At 51.5% G+C, this 21,229-nt stretch overlaps 5 non-coding genes across 5 annotated transcripts; all 5 read left to right on the top strand.

Annotated features, from left to right (window-relative positions):
* The first annotated feature begins 2,273 nt into the window (after positions 1 to 2,273).
* LOC134734917 (U1 spliceosomal RNA) lies at positions 2,274 to 2,437 on the top strand. Its single transcript, XR_010117798.1, has one exon. It is a non-coding gene; the product is annotated as a U1 spliceosomal RNA (small nuclear RNA).
* A 3,736-nt stretch (positions 2,438 to 6,173) lies between these two features.
* Positions 6,174 to 6,337, top strand: LOC134735060 (U1 spliceosomal RNA). The gene has a single exon (XR_010117919.1). It is a non-coding gene; the product is annotated as a U1 spliceosomal RNA (small nuclear RNA).
* Positions 6,338 to 10,078: 3,741 nt separating this feature from the next.
* LOC134735059 (U1 spliceosomal RNA) lies at positions 10,079 to 10,242 on the top strand. Its single transcript, XR_010117918.1, has one exon. It is a non-coding gene; the product is annotated as a U1 spliceosomal RNA (small nuclear RNA).
* A 3,741-nt stretch (positions 10,243 to 13,983) lies between these two features.
* Positions 13,984 to 14,147, top strand: LOC134735058 (U1 spliceosomal RNA). The gene has a single exon (XR_010117917.1). It is a non-coding gene; the product is annotated as a U1 spliceosomal RNA (small nuclear RNA).
* Positions 14,148 to 17,888: 3,741 nt separating this feature from the next.
* LOC134735057 (U1 spliceosomal RNA) lies at positions 17,889 to 18,052 on the top strand. The gene has a single exon (XR_010117916.1). It is a non-coding gene; the product is annotated as a U1 spliceosomal RNA (small nuclear RNA).
* Positions 18,053 to 21,229: the final 3,177 nt, after the last annotated feature.

Genomic DNA, 21,229 nt, shown 5'->3' with positions numbered 1-21,229 from the left:
GAGCCAGGTACCAGCTACGCAGAGGGGGGCTGTTCTCTGGGATGGAAGCAGGGCCTTTGGGGCTCTTGGTGTCCCCGTTCTTTCGAAGACATAACACGCTTACTTTGTGGAGGGGAACGGCTCTCCCGGAGCCCAGGTGCCCTGACGCAATTCATCGAGGCCCGCAGGTCAGAACCGCAGTCTCACCTGTCTTGGCCGACATGCGCTGCGATCCTCCCCGAAATATAAGGCGGGAAGATTTATGAGGAGACGGGTCCAGTTTCCCTACTCTCTCCTGCCGTTTTCATAGCTAGTCTTTGTTCAGACTTTATTGAAGCGACAGCTTCTTGTTTGACGTCCCGCTTCTACATCCTACATCCACTGCCAGGCAACCTTCTAGTCAGCAAGCCGACCCACCCTTCCCACCCGCAAGCAGCCCTTTCCTATTTCTGGCGCCAGTGTAATCCCCCGTCAATCTTTCTTCAAGCCCCCGCTTATCACCTTCACGGACAGAAAATACGTAGCTGTCTCTCAACCTGCGGTTTGCACCTGACGTGCGTCAGTAGCCTGGCAAATTCCTTAATACCCCTTCTCAAATGGCACTGACAATTCGTCTCCTTTTAACTCCCAGAAGTGTCTAATTGCTTTTGTCCCTGCACTAGATGAGTAGTAAGTAGTGTTTCAGTACAGAAGAAAACCCCAGGCCTAGCGACGGCGGTTCGGGGCTTTTTGCCAGCCTCTCCCAGGGTGCGTTTTCTGACCTCACCAGTTTTCTGAGCAACTGAGGTCAGGAATGTGAGACCAGCCTGACCAACATGGCGAAACCCCGTCTGTACTAAAAATACAAAAAGAACAAAACAAAACAAAATTGACCAGCGTGGTGGTGTATGTCAGTAAGTCTGTAATCCCAACTACTCAGGAGGCTGAGGCAGGAGAATCGCTTGAACCCAGGAGGCAGAGGTTGCCGTGAGCTGAGATCCTGCCACTGCAATACAGCCTGGGCAACAGAGTGAGGCCCTGTCAAAAAAAGAAAGAAAGAAAGAAAAAAGAGAAAAAAGCAAAACAATTAGCAGGTTAGTAGAAATATAATGCACACGAGAATGATCATCATGAAGACGATCTGTATTCCAGAATAGTAAGGGATCCTATTCCATTAGGGAGCCAACTGAAAACATCAAATCCCAGTTCACACCCCAGGGTGTGATGTCACGTGCCTGTAGTCCCAGCTACTCGGGAGGATTAGTAAGGAGGTTTGCTTGAATTCATGAGGTCAAGGCAGAAGCAACCCTGATCATGTCCCTGTACTCCAGCCCGGTGGACAGTGAGACCTTGTCTCAAAAACAAACAAAAAAAACAGACGAAAAACCCCACAAAGCCAGACAACAACAACAAATCTTCGCCTCACTCTGAAATGACAGCGGCAAACATCACTTTGCTATTGGAAAATTGAAAGGAAAACACTCCCTCTTGCTGTCAACCTGCCCTCCTGCTCTAACATGTCTGACCCATGGCTCAAAATGCCCAAAAGCTGATGTACTCAATTTCACTTACCTGTTCTGCACCAGCATTTATTTTTGTGTGGAGGAGATCACCATGCATGGTCCTATACATGTGTAACGGTATGGAATGATGAAGGGCAGTGTCCTTTAGGATATTTGGAGATATATATCTATATATATATATCTATATATATATATACACACCTGAAGAAACCAATCATTACATATATATATGTAAGCGGAATCCTTCATCACAAAGATAAGGATGTGAAGAAAACGAGGTTCTTTTGTAACCCTAAACGTTCTAGTCTGCGCATCACAAGCCATTATTTGAAGAAGGGTGCCCAGGCTCCAGCTGGTCGCCGAAAGGTTGCTCCGCAACGGAGGCTAAGCACCAGCTTCTTTGGGAGAGAACAGACGAGGCAGCGGGAGGGAATAAAGGGACAGGCGGACGTCACTTCCGCTTGCCGGCTCCGGCAGCGAGAGGGTCGGCTGAGTTGGCGGAGGGTGGTGCGGGAGAGCCGACGGGGACTGGGAAAGGCACTGTCGGTGACATCACGGATAGGGCGACTTCTATGTAGATGAGGCAGCGCAGAGGCTGGCTGCTTGGCCACATGCTGCTTCGCCACGAAGGAGTTCTCGTGCCGTGGGAGGGGGGTTCAGGACCGCTGGTGGGACCTGAGAGTCCCAGCTGTGTGTCAGGGCTAGGAGGGCTCGGGGGTGCGCGGGGCAAGTGACCGTGCGTGTAAAGGGGGAGGCGCGTGAGGCTGTGGCGGGGCGGAGGTGCAGGAGCTCATACTTACCTGGCAGGGGAGATACCATGATCACGAAGGTGGTTTTCCCAGGGCGAGGCTTATCCATTGCACTCCGGATGTGCTGACCCCTGCGATTTCCCCAAATGTGGGAAACTCGACTGCATAATTTGTGGTAGTGGGGGACTGCGTTCGCGCTTTACCCTGGCTTTTTGTCGTGGTTTGAAGAACAGGCTGCCCGTTAAGCGTTACCGCTTTCTTCCGTTGCTTTGCCGCTTTGGCGGTGCCCTTGGGTGTTATTGTTGCACTCAGGAGGCTGGAAGACAGGAAGTGGCATGTCGCCGTCCTTCTCCTCGCTGGAGAAGTAAGAAGTGTCAGCCGTTGAGTTGTGAGCCTGTTTATCACAAGCTAACTAGCGCGAAGGCTGCATAGCTCTTCCCTTTCAACGTAAGGCTGCTTATTGCAGAAATGGATCCCTGGTCTCCAGTCTCTTGGGTTCTCACGCTCTGTAGGGTCCGGCCCCACAGGGTCGGTGGGTCTCTCCCCGTGTGCAGAGACGAGAGGTTGTAGAAATAGAGACGCGAGACAAAGAGATAAAAGAAAAGGAAGCTGGGCCCGGGGGACCACTACCACCAATGCGCGGAGACCCGTAGTGGCCCCGAATGTCTGCCTGCGCTGTTATTTATTGGATACCAAGCAAAAGGGGCAGGGTAAAGAGTTTGAGTCATCTCCAATGACAGGTAAGGTCACGTGGGTCACGTGTCCGCTGGACAGGGGGCCCTTCCCTGCCTGGCAGCTCAGGCAGAGAGAGAGAGAGAGGAGAGGAGAGGAGACAAAGAGAAAGACAGCTTAGGCCATTATTTCTGCATATCAGAGACTAACTAGTACTTTCACTAATTTACTACTGCTATCTAGAAGGCAGAGAGCCAGGCAGGCGGGCAGGATGGAACGTGAAGGCGGACTAGGAGCGTGAGCACTGAAGCACAGCATCACAGGGAGAGGGTTAGGCCTCCGGATAACTGCGGGCAAGCCTGACTGATGTCGGGCCCTCCACAAGAGGTGGAGGAGCAGAGTCTTCTCTAAACTCCCCTGGGGAAAAGGAGGCTCCCTTTCCCGGCCTGCTACGCGGCGGCTGGTGTTCCTTGACACTTTTCGCTACCGCTAGACCACGGTCCGCCTGGCAACGGGCGTCTTCCCAGACGAAGGCGTCACCGCTAGACCAAGGATCCCTTCTGGTGGCCCTGTGCTGGGCATAACGGAAGGCTCGCACTCTTGTCTTCTGGTCACTCCTCACCGTGTCCCCTCAGCTCCTATCTCTGTAGGGCCTGGTTTTTCCTAGGTTATGATTACAGAGCGAGGATTATCATAATATGGGAATAAAGAGATATTACTACCAACTAATGACTATTGATATTGATATATAATCATATCTAAGATCTATCTCTGGTATAACTCTTCTTGTTTTATGCTTTATTATACTGGAACAGCTCGTGTCCTCGGTCTCTTGCCTCGGCGCCTGGGTGTCTTGCCGCCCACGACCCTCCGTGAAAGTTTTCGTGTTTTTCTCTAGCCTCCAGAGTCACGTTTCACACAGCCCCTGCTCCTAACCGCAGCCCCCTCAGGAGTTTGTAGGATTTCTGTGCTAGCGGGGAACGTGTTCTCACTTCACAGAGCCAGGTACCAGCTACGCAGAGGGGGGCTGTTCTCTGGGATGGAAGCAGGGCCTTTGGGGCTCTTGGTGTCCCCGTTCTTTCGAAGACATAACACGCTTACTTTGTGGAGGGGAACGGCTCTCCCGGAGCCCAGGTGCCCTGACGCAATTCATCGAGGCCCGCAGGTCAGAACCGCAGTCTCACCTGTCTTGGCCGACATGCGCTGCGATCCTCCCCGAAATATAAGGCGGGAAGATTTATGAGGAGACGGGTCCAGTTTCCCTACTCTCTCCTGCCGTTTTCATAGCTAGTCTTTGTTCAGACTTTATTGAAGCGACAGCTTCTTGTTTGACGTCCCGCTTCTACATCCTACATCCACTGCCAGGCAACCTTCTAGTCAGCAAGCCGACCCACCCTTCCCACCCGCAAGCAGCCCTTTCCTATTTCTGGCGCCAGTGTAATCCCCCGTCAATCTTTCTTCAAGCCCCCGCTTATCACCTTCACGGACAGAAAATACGTAGCTGTCTCTCAACCTGCGGTTTGCACCTGACGTGCGTCAGTAGCCTGGCAAATTCCTTAATACCCCTTCTCAAATGGCACTGACAATTCGTCTCCTTTTAACTCCCAGAAGTGTCTAATTGCTTTTGTCCCTGCACTAGATGAGTAGTAAGTAGTGTTTCAGTACAGAAGAAAACCCCAGGCCTAGCGACGGCGGTTCGGGGCTTTTTGCCAGCCTCTCCCAGGGTGCGTTTTCTGACCTCACCAGTTTTCTGAGCAACTGAGGTCAGGAATGTGAGACCAGCCTGACCAACATGGCGAAACCCCGTCTGTACTAAAAATACAAAAAGAACAAAACAAAACAAAATTGACCAGCGTGGTGGTGTATGTCAGTAAGTCTGTAATCCCAACTACTCAGGAGGCTGAGGCAGGAGAATCGCTTGAACCCAGGAGGCAGAGGTTGCCGTGAGCTGAGATCCTGCCACTGCAATACAGCCTGGGCAACAGAGTGAGGCCCTGTCAAAAAAAGAAAGAAAGAAAGAAAAAAGAGAAAAAAGCAAAACAATTAGCAGGTTAGTAGAAATATAATGCACACGAGAATGATCATCATGAAGACGATCTGTATTCCAGAATAGTAAGGGATCCTATTCCATTAGGGAGCCAACTGAAAACATCAAATCCCAGTTCACACCCCAGGGTGTGATGTCACGTGCCTGTAGTCCCAGCTACTCGGGAGGATTAGTAAGGAGGTTTGCTTGAATTCATGAGGTCAAGGCAGAAGCAACCCTGATCATGTCCCTGTACTCCAGCCCGGTGGACAGTGAGACCTTGTCTCAAAAACAAACAAAAAAAACAGACGAAAAACCCCACAAAGCCAGACAACAACAACAAATCTTCGCCTCACTCTGAAATGACAGCGGCAAACATCACTTTGCTATTGGAAAATTGAAAGGAAAACACTCCCTCTTGCTGTCAACCTGCCCTCCTGCTCTAACATGTCTGACCCATGGCTCAAAATGCCCAAAAGCTGATGTACTCAATTTCACTTACCTGTTCTGCACCAGCATTTATTTTTGTGTGGAGGAGATCACCATGCATGGTCCTATACATGTGTAACGGTATGGAATGATGAAGGGCAGTGTCCTTTAGGATATTTGGAGATATATATCTATATATATATATCTATATATATATATACACACCTGAAGAAACCAATCATTACATATATATATGTAAGCGGAATCCTTCATCACAAAGATAAGGATGTGAAGAAAACGAGGTTCTTTTGTAACCCTAAACGTTCTAGTCTGCGCATCACAAGCCATTATTTGAAGAAGGGTGCCCAGGCTCCAGCTGGTCGCCGAAAGGTTGCTCCGCAACGGAGGCTAAGCACCAGCTTCTTTGGGAGAGAACAGACGAGGCAGCGGGAGGGAATAAAGGGACAGGCGGACGTCACTTCCGCTTGCCGGCTCCGGCAGCGAGAGGGTCGGCTGAGTTGGCGGAGGGTGGTGCGGGAGAGCCGACGGGGACTGGGAAAGGCACTGTCGGTGACATCACGGATAGGGCGACTTCTATGTAGATGAGGCAGCGCAGAGGCTGGCTGCTTGGCCACATGCTGCTTCGCCACGAAGGAGTTCTCGTGCCGTGGGAGGGGGGTTCAGGACCGCTGGTGGGACCTGAGAGTCCCAGCTGTGTGTCAGGGCTAGGAGGGCTCGGGGGTGCGCGGGGCAAGTGACCGTGCGTGTAAAGGGGGAGGCGCGTGAGGCTGTGGCGGGGCGGAGGTGCAGGAGCTCATACTTACCTGGCAGGGGAGATACCATGATCACGAAGGTGGTTTTCCCAGGGCGAGGCTTATCCATTGCACTCCGGATGTGCTGACCCCTGCGATTTCCCCAAATGTGGGAAACTCGACTGCATAATTTGTGGTAGTGGGGGACTGCGTTCGCGCTTTCCCCTGGCTTTTTGTCGTGGTTTGAAGAACAGGCTGCCCGTTAAGCGTTACCGCTTTCTTCCGTTGCTTTGCCGCTTTGGCGGTGCCCTTGGGTGTTATTGTTGCACTCAGGAGGCTGGAAGACAGGAAGTGGCATGTCGCCGTCCTTCTCCTCGCTGGAGAAGTAAGAAGTGTCAGCCGTTGAGTTGTGAGCCTGTTTATCACAAGCTAACTAGCGCGAAGGCTGCATAGCTCTTCCCTTTCAACGTAAGGCTGCTTATTGCAGAAATGGATCCCTGGTCTCCAGTCTCTTGGGTTCTCACGCTCTGTAGGGTCCGGCCCCACAGGGTCGGTGGGTCTCTCCCCGTGTGCAGAGACGAGAGGTTGTAGAAATAGAGACGCGAGACAAAGAGATAAAAGAAAAGGAAGCTGGGCCCGGGGGACCACTACCACCAATGCGCGGAGACCCGTAGTGGCCCCGAATGTCTGCCTGCGCTGTTATTTATTGGATACCAAGCAAAAGGGGCAGGGTAAAGAGTTTGAGTCATCTCCAATGACAGGTAAGGTCACGTGGGTCACGTGTCCGCTGGACAGGGGGCCCTTCCCTGCCTGGCAGCTCAGGCAGAGAGAGAGAGAGAGGAGAGGAGAGGAGAGGAGACAAAGAGAAAGACAGCTTAGGCCATTATTTCTGCATATCAGAGACTAACTAGTACTTTCACTAATTTACTACTGCTATCTAGAAGGCAGAGAGCCAGGCAGGCGGGCAGGATGGAACGTGAAGGCGGACTAGGAGCGTGAGCACTGAAGCACAGCATCACAGGGAGAGGGTTAGGCCTCCGGATAACTGCGGGCAAGCCTGACTGATGTCGGGCCCTCCACAAGAGGTGGAGGAGCAGAGTCTTCTCTAAACTCCCCTGGGGAAAAGGAGGCTCCCTTTCCCGGCCTGCTACGCGGCGGCTGGTGTTCCTTGACACTTTTCGCTACCGCTAGACCACGGTCCGCCTGGCAACGGGCGTCTTCCCAGACGAAGGCGTCACCGCTAGACCCAGGATCCCTTCTGGTGGCCCTGTGCTGGGCATAACGGAAGGCTCGCACTCTTGTCTTCTGGTCACTCCTCACCGTGTCCCTTCAGCTCCTATCTCTGTAGGGCCTGGTTTTTCCTAGGTTATGATTACAGAGCGAGGATTATCATAATATGGGAATAAAGAGATATTACTACCAACTAATGACTATTGATATTGATATATAATCATATCTAAGATCTATCTCTGGTATAACTCTTCTTGTTTTATGTTTTATTATACTGGAACAGCTCGTGTCCTCGGTCTCTTGCCTCGGCGCCTGGGTGTCTTGCCGCCCACGACCCTCCGTGAAAGTTTTCGTGTTTTTCTCTAGCCTCCAGAGTCACGTTTCACACAGCCCCTGCTCCTAACCGCAGCCCCCTCAGGAGTTTGTAGGATTTCTGTGCTAGCGGGGAACGTGTTCTCACTTCACAGAGCCAGGTACCAGCTACGCAGAGGGGGGCTGTTCTCTGGGATGGAAGCAGGGCCTTTGGGGCTCTTGGTGTCCCCGTTCTTTCGAAGACATAACACGCTTACTTTGTGGAGGGGAACGGCTCTCCCGGAGCCCAGGTGCCCTGACGCAATTCATCGAGGCCCGCAGGTCAGAACCGCAGTCTCACCTGTCTTGGCCGACATGCGCTGCGATCCTCCCCGAAATATAAGGCGGGAAGATTTATGAGGAGACGGGTCCAGTTTCCCTACTCTCTCCTGCCGTTTTCATAGCTAGTCTTTGTTCAGACTTTATTGAAGCGACAGCTTCTTGTTTGACGTCCCGCTTCTACATCCTACATCCACTGCCAGGCAACCTTCTAGTCAGCAAGCCGACCCACCCTTCCCACCCGCAAGCAGCCCTTTCCTATTTCTGGCGCCAGTGTAATCCCCCGTCAATCTTTCTTCAAGCCCCCGCTTATCACCTTCACGGACAGAAAATACGTAGCTGTCTCTCAACCTGCGGTTTGCACCTGACGTGCGTCAGTAGCCTGGCAAATTCCTTAATACCCCTTCTCAAATGGCACTGACAATTCGTCTCCTTTTAACTCCCAGAAGTGTCTAATTGCTTTTGTCCCTGCACTAGATGAGTAGTAAGTAGTGTTTCAGTACAGAAGAAAACCCCAGGCCTAGCGACGGCGGTTCGGGGCTTTTTGCCAGCCTCTCCCAGGGTGCGTTTTCTGACCTCACCAGTTTTCTGAGCAACTGAGGTCAGGAATGTGAGACCAGCCTGACCAACATGGCGAAACCCCGTCTGTACTAAAAATACAAAAAGAACAAAACAAAACAAAATTGACCAGCGTGGTGGTGTATGTCAGTAAGTCTGTAATCCCAACTACTCAGGAGGCTGAGGCAGGAGAATCGCTTGAACCCAGGAGGCAGAGGTTGCCGTGAGCTGAGATCCTGCCACTGCAATACAGCCTGGGCAACAGAGTGAGGCCCTGTCAAAAAAAGAAAGAAAGAAAGAAAAAAGAGAAAAAAGCAAAACAATTAGCAGGTTAGTAGAAATATAATGCACACGAGAATGATCATCATGAAGACGATCTGTATTCCAGAATAGTAAGGGATCCTATTCCATTAGGGAGCCAACTGAAAACATCAAATCCCAGTTCACACCCCAGGGTGTGATGTCACGTGCCTGTAGTCCCAGCTACTCGGGAGGATTAGTAAGGAGGTTTGCTTGAATTCATGAGGTCAAGGCAGAAGCAACCCTGATCATGTCCCTGTACTCCAGCCCGGTGGACAGTGAGACCTTGTCTCAAAAACAAACAAAAAAAACAGACGAAAAACCCCACAAAGCCAGACAACAACAACAAATCTTCGCCTCACTCTGAAATGACAGCGGCAAACATCACTTTGCTATTGGAAAATTGAAAGGAAAACACTCCCTCTTGCTGTCAACCTGCCCTCCTGCTCTAACATGTCTGACCCATGGCTCAAAATGCCCAAAAGCTGATGTACTCAATTTCACTTACCTGTTCTGCACCAGCATTTATTTTTGTGTGGAGGAGATCACCATGCATGGTCCTATACATGTGTAACGGTATGGAATGATGAAGGGCAGTGTCCTTTAGGATATTTGGAGATATATATCTATATATATATATCTATATATATATATACACACCTGAAGAAACCAATCATTACATATATATATGTAAGCGGAATCCTTCATCACAAAGATAAGGATGTGAAGAAAACGAGGTTCTTTTGTAACCCTAAACGTTCTAGTCTGCGCATCACAAGCCATTATTTGAAGAAGGGTGCCCAGGCTCCAGCTGGTCGCCGAAAGGTTGCTCCGCAACGGAGGCTAAGCACCAGCTTCTTTGGGAGAGAACAGACGAGGCAGCGGGAGGGAATAAAGGGACAGGCGGACGTCACTTCCACTTGCCAGCTCCGGCAGCGAGAGGGTCGGCTGAGTTGGCGGAGGGTGGTGCGGGAGAGCCGACGGGGACTGGGAAAGGCACTGTCGGTGACATCACGGATAGGGCGACTTCTATGTAGATGAGGCAGCGCAGAGGCTGGCTGCTTGGCCACATGCTGCTTCGCCACGAAGGAGTTCTCGTGCCGTGGGAGGGGGGTTCAGGACCGCTGGTGGGACCTGAGAGTCCCAGCTGTGTGTCAGGGCTAGGAGGGCTCGGGGGTGCGCGGGGCAAGTGACCGTGCGTGTAAAGGGGGAGGCGCGTGAGGCTGTGGCGGGGCGGAGGTGCAGGAGCTCATACTTACCTGGCAGGGGAGATACCATGATCACGAAGGTGGTTTTCCCAGGGCGAGGCTTATCCATTGCACTCCGGATGTGCTGACCCCTGCGATTTCCCCAAATGTGGGAAACTCGACTGCATAATTTGTGGTAGTGGGGGACTGCGTTCGCGCTTTCCCCTGGCTTTTTGTCGTGGTTTGAAGAACAGGCTGCCCGTTAAGCGTTACCGCTTTCTTCCGTTGCTTTGCCGCTTTGGCGGTGCCCTTGGGTGTTATTGTTGCACTCAGGAGGCTGGAAGACAGGAAGTGGCATGTCGCCGTCCTTCTCCTCGCTGGAGAAGTAAGAAGTGTCAGCCGTTGAGTTGTGAGCCTGTTTATCACAAGCTAACTAGCGCGAAGGCTGCATAGCTCTTCCCTTTCAACGTAAGGCTGCTTATTGCAGAAATGGATCCCTGGTCTCCAGTCTCTTGGGTTCTCACGCTCTGTAGGGTCCGGCCCCACAGGGTCGGTGGGTCTCTCCCCGTGTGCAGAGACGAGAGGTTGTAGAAATAGAGACGCGAGACAAAGAGATAAAAGAAAAGGAAGCTGGGCCCGGGGGACCACTACCACCAATGCGCGGAGACCCGTAGTGGCCCCGAATGTCTGCCTGCGCTGTTATTTATTGGATACCAAGCAAAAGGGGCAGGGTAAAGAGTTTGAGTCATCTCCAATGACAGGTAAGGTCACGTGGGTCACGTGTCCGCTGGACAGGGGGCCCTTCCCTGCCTGGCAGCTCAGGCAGAGAGAGAGAGAGAGGAGAGGAGAGGAGAGGAGACAAAGAGAAAGACAGCTTAGGCCATTATTTCTGCATATCAGAGACTAACTAGTACTTTCACTAATTTACTACTGCTATCTAGAAGGCAGAGAGCCAGGCAGGCGGGCAGGATGGAACGTGAAGGCGGACTAGGAGCGTGAGCACTGAAGCACAGCATCACAGGGAGAGGGTTAGGCCTCCGGATAACTGCGGGCAAGCCTGACTGATGTCGGGCCCTCCACAAGAGGTGGAGGAGCAGAGTCTTCTCTAAACTCCCCTGGGGAAAAGGAGGCTCCCTTTCCCGGCCTGCTACGCGGCGGCTGGTGTTCCTTGACACTTTTCGCTACCGCTAGACCACGGTCCGCCTGGCAACGGGCGTCTTCCCAGACGAAGGCGTCACCGCTAGACCCAGGATCCCTTCTGGTGGCCCTGTGCTGGGCATAACGGAAGGCTCGCACTCTTGTCTTCTGGTCACTCCTCACCGTGTCCCTTCAGCTCCTATCTCTGTAGGGCCTGGTTTTTCCTAGGTTATGATTACAGAGCGAGGATTATCATAATATGGGAATAAAGAGATATTACTACCAACTAATGACTATTGATATTGATATATAATCATATCTAAGATCTATCTCTGGTATAACTCTTCTTGTTTTATGTTTTATTATACTGGAACAGCTCGTGTCCTCGGTCTCTTGCCTCGGCGCCTGGGTGTCTTGCCGCCCACGACCCTCCGTGAAAGTTTTCGTGTTTTTCTCTAGCCTCCAGAGTCACGTTTCACACAGCCCCTGCTCCTAACCGCAGCCCCCTCAGGAGTTTGTAGGATTTCTGTGCTAGCGGGGAACGTGTTCTCACTTCACAGAGCCAGGTACCAGCTACGCAGAGGGGGGCTGTTCTCTGGGATGGAAGCAGGGCCTTTGGGGCTCTTGGTGTCCCCGTTCTTTCGAAGACATAACACGCTTACTTTGTGGAGGGGAACGGCTCTCCCGGAGCCCAGGTGCCCTGACGCAATTCATCGAGGCCCGCAGGTCAGAACCGCAGTCTCACCTGTCTTGGCCGACATGCGCTGCGATCCTCCCCGAAATATAAGGCGGGAAGATTTATGAGGAGACGGGTCCAGTTTCCCTACTCTCTCCTGCCGTTTTCATAGCTAGTCTTTGTTCAGACTTTATTGAAGCGACAGCTTCTTGTTTGACGTCCCGCTTCTACATCCTACATCCACTGCCAGGCAACCTTCTAGTCAGCAAGCCGACCCACCCTTCCCACCCGCAAGCAGCCCTTTCCTATTTCTGGCGCCAGTGTAATCCCCCGTCAATCTTTCTTCAAGCCCCCGCTTATCACCTTCACGGACAGAAAATACGTAGCTGTCTCTCAACCTGCGGTTTGCACCTGACGTGCGTCAGTAGCCTGGCAAATTCCTTAATACCCCTTCTCAAATGGCACTGACAATTCGTCTCCTTTTAACTCCCAGAAGTGTCTAATTGCTTTTGTCCCTGCACTAGATGAGTAGTAAGTAGTGTTTCAGTACAGAAGAAAACCCCAGGCCTAGCGACGGCGGTTCGGGGCTTTTTGCCAGCCTCTCCCAGGGTGCGTTTTCTGACCTCACCAGTTTTCTGAGCAACTGAGGTCAGGAATGTGAGACCAGCCTGACCAACATGGCGAAACCCCGTCTGTACTAAAAATACAAAAAGAACAAAACAAAACAAAATTGACCAGCGTGGTGGTGTATGTCAGTAAGTCTGTAATCCCAACTACTCAGGAGGCTGAGGCAGGAGAATCGCTTGAACCCAGGAGGCAGAGGTTGCCGTGAGCTGAGATCCTGCCACTGCAATACAGCCTGGGCAACAGAGTGAGGCCCTGTCAAAAAAAGAAAGAAAGAAAGAAAAAAGAGAAAAAAGCAAAACAATTAGCAGGTTAGTAGAAATATAATGCACACGAGAATGATCATCATGAAGACGATCTGTATTCCAGAATAGTAAGGGATCCTATTCCATTAGGGAGCCAACTGAAAACATCAAATCCCAGTTCACACCCCAGGGTGTGATGTCACGTGCCTGTAGTCCCAGCTACTCGGGAGGATTAGTAAGGAGGTTTGCTTGAATTCATGAGGTCAAGGCAGAAGCAACCCTGATCATGTCCCTGTACTCCAGCCCGGTGGACAGTGAGACCTTGTCTCAAAAACAAACAAAAAAAACAGACGAAAAACCCCACAAAGCCAGACAACAACAACAAATCTTCGCCTCACTCTGAAATGACAGCGGCAAACATCACTTTGCTATTGGAAAATTGAAAGGAAAACACTCCCTCTTGCTGTCAACCTGCCCTCCTGCTCTAACATGTCTGACCCATGGCTCAAAATGCCCAAAAGCTGATGTACTCAATTTCACTTACCTGTTCTGCACCAGCATTTATTTTTGTGTGGAGGAGATCACCATGCATGGTCCTATACATGTGTAACGGTATGGAATGATGAAGGGCAGTGTCCTTTAGGATATTTGGAGATATATATCTATATATATATATCTATATATATATATACACACCTGAAGAAACCAATCATTACATATATATATGTAAGCGGAATCCTTCATCACAAAGATAAGGATGTGAAGAAAACGAGGTTCTTTTGTAACCCTAAACGTTCTAGTCTGCGCATCACAAGCCATTATTTGAAGAAGGGTGCCCAGGCTCCAGCTGGTCGCCGAAAGGTTGCTCCGCAACGGAGGCTAAGCACCAGCTTCTTTGGGAGAGAACAGACGAGGCAGCGGGAGGGAATAAAGGGACAGGCGGACGTCACTTCCACTTGCCAGCTCCGGCAGCGAGAGGGTCGGCTGAGTTGGCGGAGGGTGGTGCGGGAGAGCCGACGGGGACTGGGAAAGGCACTGTCGGTGACATCACGGATAGGGCGACTTCTATGTAGATGAGGCAGCGCAGAGGCTGGCTGCTTGGCCACATGCTGCTTCGCCACGAAGGAGTTCTCGTGCCGTGGGAGGGGGGTTCAGGACCGCTGGTGGGACCTGAGAGTCCCAGCTGTGTGTCAGGGCTAGGAGGGCTCGGGGGTGCGCGGGGCAAGTGACCGTGCGTGTAAAGGGGGAGGCGCGTGAGGCTGTGGCGGGGCGGAGGTGCAGGAGCTCATACTTACCTGGCAGGGGAGATACCATGATCACGAAGGTGGTTTTCCCAGGGCGAGGCTTATCCATTGCACTCCGGATGTGCTGACCCCTGCGATTTCCCCAAATGTGGGAAACTCGACTGCATAATTTGTGGTAGTGGGGGACTGCGTTCGCGCTTTCCCCTGGCTTTTTGTCGTGGTTTGAAGAACAGGCTGCCCGTTAAGCGTTACCGCTTTCTTCCGTTGCTTTGCCGCTTTGGCGGTGCCCTTGGGTGTTATTGTTGCACTCAGGAGGCTGGAAGACAGGAAGTGGCATGTCGCCGTCCTTCTCCTCGCTGGAGAAGTAAGAAGTGTCAGCCGTTGAGTTGTGAGCCTGTTTATCACAAGCTAACTAGCGCGAAGGCTGCATAGCTCTTCCCTTTCAACGTAAGGCTGCTTATTGCAGAAATGGATCCCTGGTCTCCAGTCTCTTGGGTTCTCACGCTCTGTAGGGTCCGGCCCCACAGGGTCGGTGGGTCTCTCCCCGTGTGCAGAGACGAGAGGTTGTAGAAATAGAGACGCGAGACAAAGAGATAAAAGAAAAGGAAGCTGGGCCCGGGGGACCACTACCACCAATGCGCGGAGACCCGTAGTGGCCCCGAATGTCTGCCTGCGCTGTTATTTATTGGATACCAAGCAAAAGGGGCAGGGTAAAGAGTTTGAGTCATCTCCAATGACAGGTAAGGTCACGTGGGTCACGTGTCCGCTGGACAGGGGGCCCTTCCCTGCCTGGCAGCTCAGGCAGAGAGAGAGAGAGAGGAGAGGAGAGGAGAGGAGACAAAGAGAAAGACAGCTTAGGCCATTATTTCTGCATATCAGAGACTAACTAGTACTTTCACTAATTTACTACTGCTATCTAGAAGGCAGAGAGCCAGGCAGGCGGGCAGGATGGAACGTGAAGGCGGACTAGGAGCGTGAGCACTGAAGCACAGCATCACAGGGAGAGGGTTAGGCCTCCGGATAACTGCGGGCAAGCCTGACTGATGTCGGGCCCTCCACAAGAGGTGGAGGAGCAGAGTCTTCTCTAAACTCCCCTGGGGAAAAGGAGGCTCCCTTTCCCGGCCTGCTACGCGGCGGCTGGTGTTCCTTGACACTTTTCGCTACCGCTAGACCACGGTCCGCCTGGCAACGGGCGTCTTCCCAGACGAAGGCGTCACCGCTAGACCCAGGATCCCTTCTGGTGGCCCTGTGCTGGGCATAACGGAAGGCTCGCACTCTTGTCTTCTGGTCACTCCTCACCGTGTCCCTTCAGCTCCTATCTCTGTAGGGCCTGGTTTTTCCTAGGTTATGATTACAGAGCGAGGATTATCATAATATGGGAATAAAGAGATATTACTACCAACTAATGACTATTGATATTGATATATAATCATATCTAAGATCTATCTCTGGTATAACTCTTCTTGTTTTATGTTTTATTATACTGGAACAGCTCGTGTCCTCGGTCTCTTGCCTCGGCGCCTGGGTGTCTTGCCGCCCACGACCCTCCGTGAAAGTTTTCGTGTTTTTCTCTAGCCTCCAGAGTCACGTTTCACACAGCCCCTGCTCCTAACCGCAGCCCCCTCAGGAGTTTGTAGGATTTCTGTGCTAGCGGGGAACGTGTTCTCACTTCACAGAGCCAGGTACCAGCTACGCAGAGGGGGGCTGTTCTCTGGGATGGAAGCAGGGCCTTTGGGGCTCTTGGTGTCCCCGTTCTTTCGAAGACATAACACGCTTACTTTGTGGAGGGGAACGGCTCTCCCGGAGCCCAGGTGCCCTGACGCAATTCATCGAGGCCCGCAGGTCAGAACCGCAGTCTCACCTGTCTTGGCCGACATGCGCTGCGATCCTCCCCGAAATATAAGGCGGGAAGATTTATGAGGAGACGGGTCCAGTTTCCCTACTCTCTCCTGCCGTTTTCATAGCTAGTCTTTGTTCAGACTTTATTGAAGCGACAGCTTCTTGTTTGACGTCCCGCTTCTACATCCTACATCCACTGCCAGGCAACCTTCTAGTCAGCAAGCCGACCCACCCTTCCCACCCGCAAGCAGCCCTTTCCTATTTCTGGCGCCAGTGTAATCCCCCGTCAATCTTTCTTCAAGCCCCCGCTTATCACCTTCACGGACAGAAAATACGTAGCTGTCTCTCAACCTGCGGTTTGCACCTGACGTGCGTCAGTAGCCTGGCAAATTCCTTAATACCCCTTCTCAAATGGCACTGACAATTCGTCTCCTTTTAACTCCCAGAAGTGTCTAATTGCTTTTGTCCCTGCACTAGATGAGTAGTAAGTAGTGTTTCAGTACAGAAGAAAACCCCAGGCCTAGCGACGGCGGTTCGGGGCTTTTTGCCAGCCTCTCCCAGGGTGCGTTTTCTGACCTCACCAGTTTTCTGAGCAACTGAGGTCAGGAATGTGAGACCAGCCTGACCAACATGGCGAAACCCCGTCTGTACTAAAAATACAAAAAGAACAAAACAAAACAAAATTGACCAGCGTGGTGGTGTATGTCAGTAAGTCTGTAATCCCAACTACTCAGGAGGCTGAGGCAGGAGAATCGCTTGAACCCAGGAGGCAGAGGTTGCCGTGAGCTGAGATCCTGCCACTGCAATACAGCCTGGGCAACAGAGTGAGGCCCTGTCAAAAAAAGAAAGAAAGAAAGAAAAAAGAGAAAAAAGCAAAACAATTAGCAGGTTAGTAGAAATATAATGCACACGAGAATGATCATCATGAAGACGATCTGTATTCCAGAATAGTAAGGGATCCTATTCCATTAGGGAGCCAACTGAAAACATCAAATCCCAGTTCACACCCCAGGGTGTGATGTCACGTGCCTGTAGTCCCAGCTACTCGGGAGGATTAGTAAGGAGGTTTGCTTGAATTCATGAGGTCAAGGCAGAAGCAACCCTGATCATGTCCCTGTACTCCAGCCCGGTGGACAGTGAGACCTTGTCTCAAAAACAAACAAAAAAAACAGACGAAAAACCCCACAAAGCCAGACAACAACAACAAATCTTCGCCTCACTCTGAAATGACAGCGGCAAACATCACTTTGCTATTGGAAAATTGAAAGGAAAACACTCCCTCTTGCTGTCAACCTGCCCTCCTGCTCTAACATGTCTGACCCATGGCTCAAAATGCCCAAAAGCTGATGTACTCAATTTCACTTACCTGTTCTGCACCAGCATTTATTTTTGTGTGGAGGAGATCACCATGCATGGTCCTATACATGTGTAACGGTATGGAATGATGAAGGGCAGTGTCCTTTAGGATATTTGGAGATATATATCTATATATATATATCTATATATATATATACACACCTGAAGAAACCAATCATTACATATATATATGTAAGCGGAATCCTTCATCACAAAGATAAGGATGTGAAGAAAACGAGGTTCTTTTGTAACCCTAAACGTTCTAGTCTGCGCATCACAAGCCATTATTTGAAGAAGGGTGCCCAGGCTCCAGCTGGTCGCCGAAAGGTTGCTCCGCAACGGAGGCTAAGCACCAGCTTCTTTGGGAGAGAACAGACGAGGCAGCGGGAGGGAATAAAGGGACAGGCGGACGTCACTTCCGCTTGCCAGCTCCGGCAGCGAGAGGGTCGGCTGAGTTGGCGGAGGGTGGTGCGGGAGAGCCGACGGGGACTGGGAAAGGCACTGTCGGTGACATCACGGATAGGGCGACTTCTATGTAGATGAGGCAGCGCAGAGGCTGGCTGCTTGGCCACATGCTGCTTCGCCACGAAGGAGTTCTCGTGCCGTGGGAGGGGGGTTCAGGACCGCTGGTGGGACCTGAGAGTCCCAGCTGTGTGTCAGGGCTAGGAGGGCTCGGGGGTGCGCGGGGCAAGTGACCGTGCGTGTAAAGGGGGAGGCGCGTGAGGCTGTGGCGGGGCGGAGGTGCAGGAGCTCATACTTACCTGGCAGGGGAGATACCATGATCACGAAGGTGGTTTTCCCAGGGCGAGGCTTATCCATTGCACTCCGGATGTGCTGACCCCTGCGATTTCCCCAAATGTGGGAAACTCGACTGCATAATTTGTGGTAGTGGGGGACTGCGTTCGCGCTTTCCCCTGGCTTTTTGTCGTGGTTTGAAGAACAGGCTGCCCGTTAAGCGTTACCGCTTTCTTCCGTTGCTTTGCCGCTTTGGCGGTGCCCTTGGGTGTTATTGTTGCACTCAGGAGGCTGGAAGACAGGAAGTGGCATGTCGCCGTCCTTCTCCTCGCTGGAGAAGTAAGAAGTGTCAGCCGTTGAGTTGTGAGCCTGTTTATCACAAGCTAACTAGCGCGAAGGCTGCATAGCTCTTCCCTTTCAACGTAAGGCTGCTTATTGCAGAAATGGATCCCTGGTCTCCAGTCTCTTGGGTTCTCACGCTCTGTAGGGTCCGGCCCCACACGGTCGGTGGGTCTCTCCCCGTGTGCAGAGACGAGAGGTTGTAGAAATAGAGACGCGAGACAAAGAGATAAAAGAAAAGGAAGCTGGGCCCGGGGGACCACTACCACCAATGCGCGGAGACCCGTAGTGGCCCCGAATGTCTGCCTGCGCTGTTATTTATTGGATACCAAGCAAAAGGGGCAGGGTAAAGAGTTTGAGTCATCTCCAATGACAGGTAAGGTCACGTGGGTCACGTGTCCGCTGGACAGGGGGCCCTTCCCTGCCTGGCAGCTCAGGCAGAGAGAGAGAGAGAGGAGAGGAGAGGAGAGGAGACAAAGAGAAAGACAGCTTAGGCCATTATTTCTGCATATCAGAGACTAACTAGTACTTTCACTAATTTACTACTGCTATCTAGAAGGCAGAGAGCCAGGCAGGCGGGCAGGATGGAACGTGAAGGCGGACTAGGAGCGTGAGCACTGAAGCACAGCATCACAGGGAGAGGGTTAGGCCTCCGGATAACTGCGGGCAAGCCTGACTGATGTCGGGCCCTCCACAAGAGGTGGAGGAGCAGAGTCTTCTCTAAACTCCCCTGGGGAAAAGGAGGCTCCCTTTCCCGGCCTGCTACGCGGCGGCTGGTGTTCCTTGACACTTTTCGCTACCGCTAGACCACGGTCCGCCTGGCAACGGGCGTCTTCCCAGACGAAGGCGTCACCGCTAGACCCAGGATCCCTTCTGGTGGCCCTGTGCTGGGCATAACGGAAGGCTCGCACTCTTGTCTTCTGGTCACTCCTCACCGTGTCCCTTCAGCTCCTATCTCTGTAGGGCCTGGTTTTTCCTAGGTTATGATTACAGAGCGAGGATTATCATAATATGGGAATAAAGAGATATTACTACCAACTAATGACTATTGATATTGATATATAATCATATCTAAGATCTATCTCTGGTATAACTCTTCTTGTTTTATGTTTTATTATACTGGAACAGCTCGTGTCCTCGGTCTCTTGCCTCGGCGCCTGGGTGTCTTGCCGCCCACGACCCTCCGTGAAAGTTTTCGTGTTTTTCTCTAGCCTCCAGAGTCACGTTTCACACAGCCCCTGCTCCTAACCGCAGCCCCCTCAGGAGTTTGTAGGATTTCTGTGCTAGCGGGGAACGTGTTCTCACTTCACAGAGCCAGGTACCAGCTACGCAGAGGGGGGCTGTTCTCTGGGATGGAAGCAGGGCCTTTGGGGCTCTTGGTGTCCCCGTTCTTTCGAAGACATAACACGCTTACTTTGTGGAGGGGAACGGCTCTCCCGGAGCCCAGGTGCCCTGACGCAATTCATCGAGGCCCGCAGGTCAGAACCGCAGTCTCACCTGTCTTGGCCGACATGCGCTGCGATCCTCCCCGAAATATAAGGCGGGAAGATTTATGAGGAGACGGGTCCAGTTTCCCTACTCTCTCCTGCCGTTTTCATAGCTAGTCTTTGTTCAGACTTTATTGAAGCGACAGCTTCTTGTTTGACGTCCCGCTTCTACATCCTACATCCACTGCCAGGCAACCTTCTAGTCAGCAAGCCGACCCACCCTTCCCACCCGCAAGCAGCCCTTTCCTATTTCTGGCGCCAGTGTAATCCCCCGTCAATCTTTCTTCAAGCCCCCGCTTATCACCTTCACGGACAGAAAATACGTAGCTGTCTCTCAACCTGCGGTTTGCACCTGACGTGCGTCAGTAGCCTGGCAAATTCCTTAATACCCCTTCTCAAATGGCACTGACAATTCGTCTCCTTTTAACTCCCAGAAGTGTCTAATTGCTTTTGTCCCTGCACTAGATGAGTAGTAAGTAGTGTTTCAGTACAGAAGAAAACCCCAGGCCTAGCGACGGCGGTTCGGGGCTTTTTGCCAGCCTCTCCCAGGGTGCGTTTTCTGACCTCACCAGTTTTCTGAGCAACTGAGGTCAGGAATGTGAGACCAGCCTGACCAACATGGCGAAACCCCGTCTGTACTAAAAATACAAAAAGAACAAAACAAAACAAAATTGACCAGCGTGGTGGTGTATGTCAGTAAGTCTGTAATCCCAACTACTCAGGAGGCTGAGGCAGGAGAATCGCTTGAACCCAGGAGGCAGAGGTTGCCGTGAGCTGAGATCCTGCCACTGCAATACAGCCTGGGCAACAGAGTGAGGCCCTGTCAAAAAAAGAAAGAAAGAAAGAAAAAAGAGAAAAAAGCAAAACAATTAGCAGGTTAGTAGAAATATAATGCACACGAGAATGATCATCATGAAGACGATCTGTATTCCAGAATAGTAAGGGATCCTATTCCATTAGGGAGCCAACTGAAAACATCAAATCCCAGTTCACACCCCAGGGTGTGATGTCACGTGCCTGTAGTCCCAGCTACTCGGGAGGATTAGTAAGGAGGTTTGCTTGAATTCATGAGGTCAAGGCAGAAGCAACCCTGATCATGTCCCTGTACTCCAGCCCGGTGGACAGTGAGACCTTGTCTCAAAAACAAACAAAAAAAACAGACGAAAAACCCCACAAAGCCAGACAACAACAACAAATCTTCGCCTCACTCTGAAATGACAGCGGCAAACATCACTTTGCTATTGGAAAATTGAAAGGAAAACACTCCCTCTTGCTGTCAACCTGCCCTCCTGCTCTAACATGTCTGACCCATGGCTCAAAATGCCCAAAAGCTGATGTACTCAATTTCACTTACCTGTTCTGCACCAGCATTTATTTTTGTGTGGAGGAGATCACCATGCATGGTCCTATACATGTGTAACGGTATGGAATGATGAAGGGCAGTGTCCTTTAGGATATTTGGAGATATATATCTATATATATATATCTATATATATATATACACACCTGAAGAAACCAATCATTACATATATA

Source organism: Symphalangus syndactylus, chromosome 12 (genome assembly GCF_028878055.3).
Source record: "Symphalangus syndactylus isolate Jambi chromosome 12, NHGRI_mSymSyn1-v2.1_pri, whole genome shotgun sequence".
Lineage (NCBI taxonomy): Eukaryota > Metazoa > Chordata > Mammalia > Primates > Hylobatidae > Symphalangus > Symphalangus syndactylus.
The sequence above is the reverse complement of the archived record's forward strand: the minus strand, read 5'-3'. Positions and strand labels throughout refer to the sequence as shown.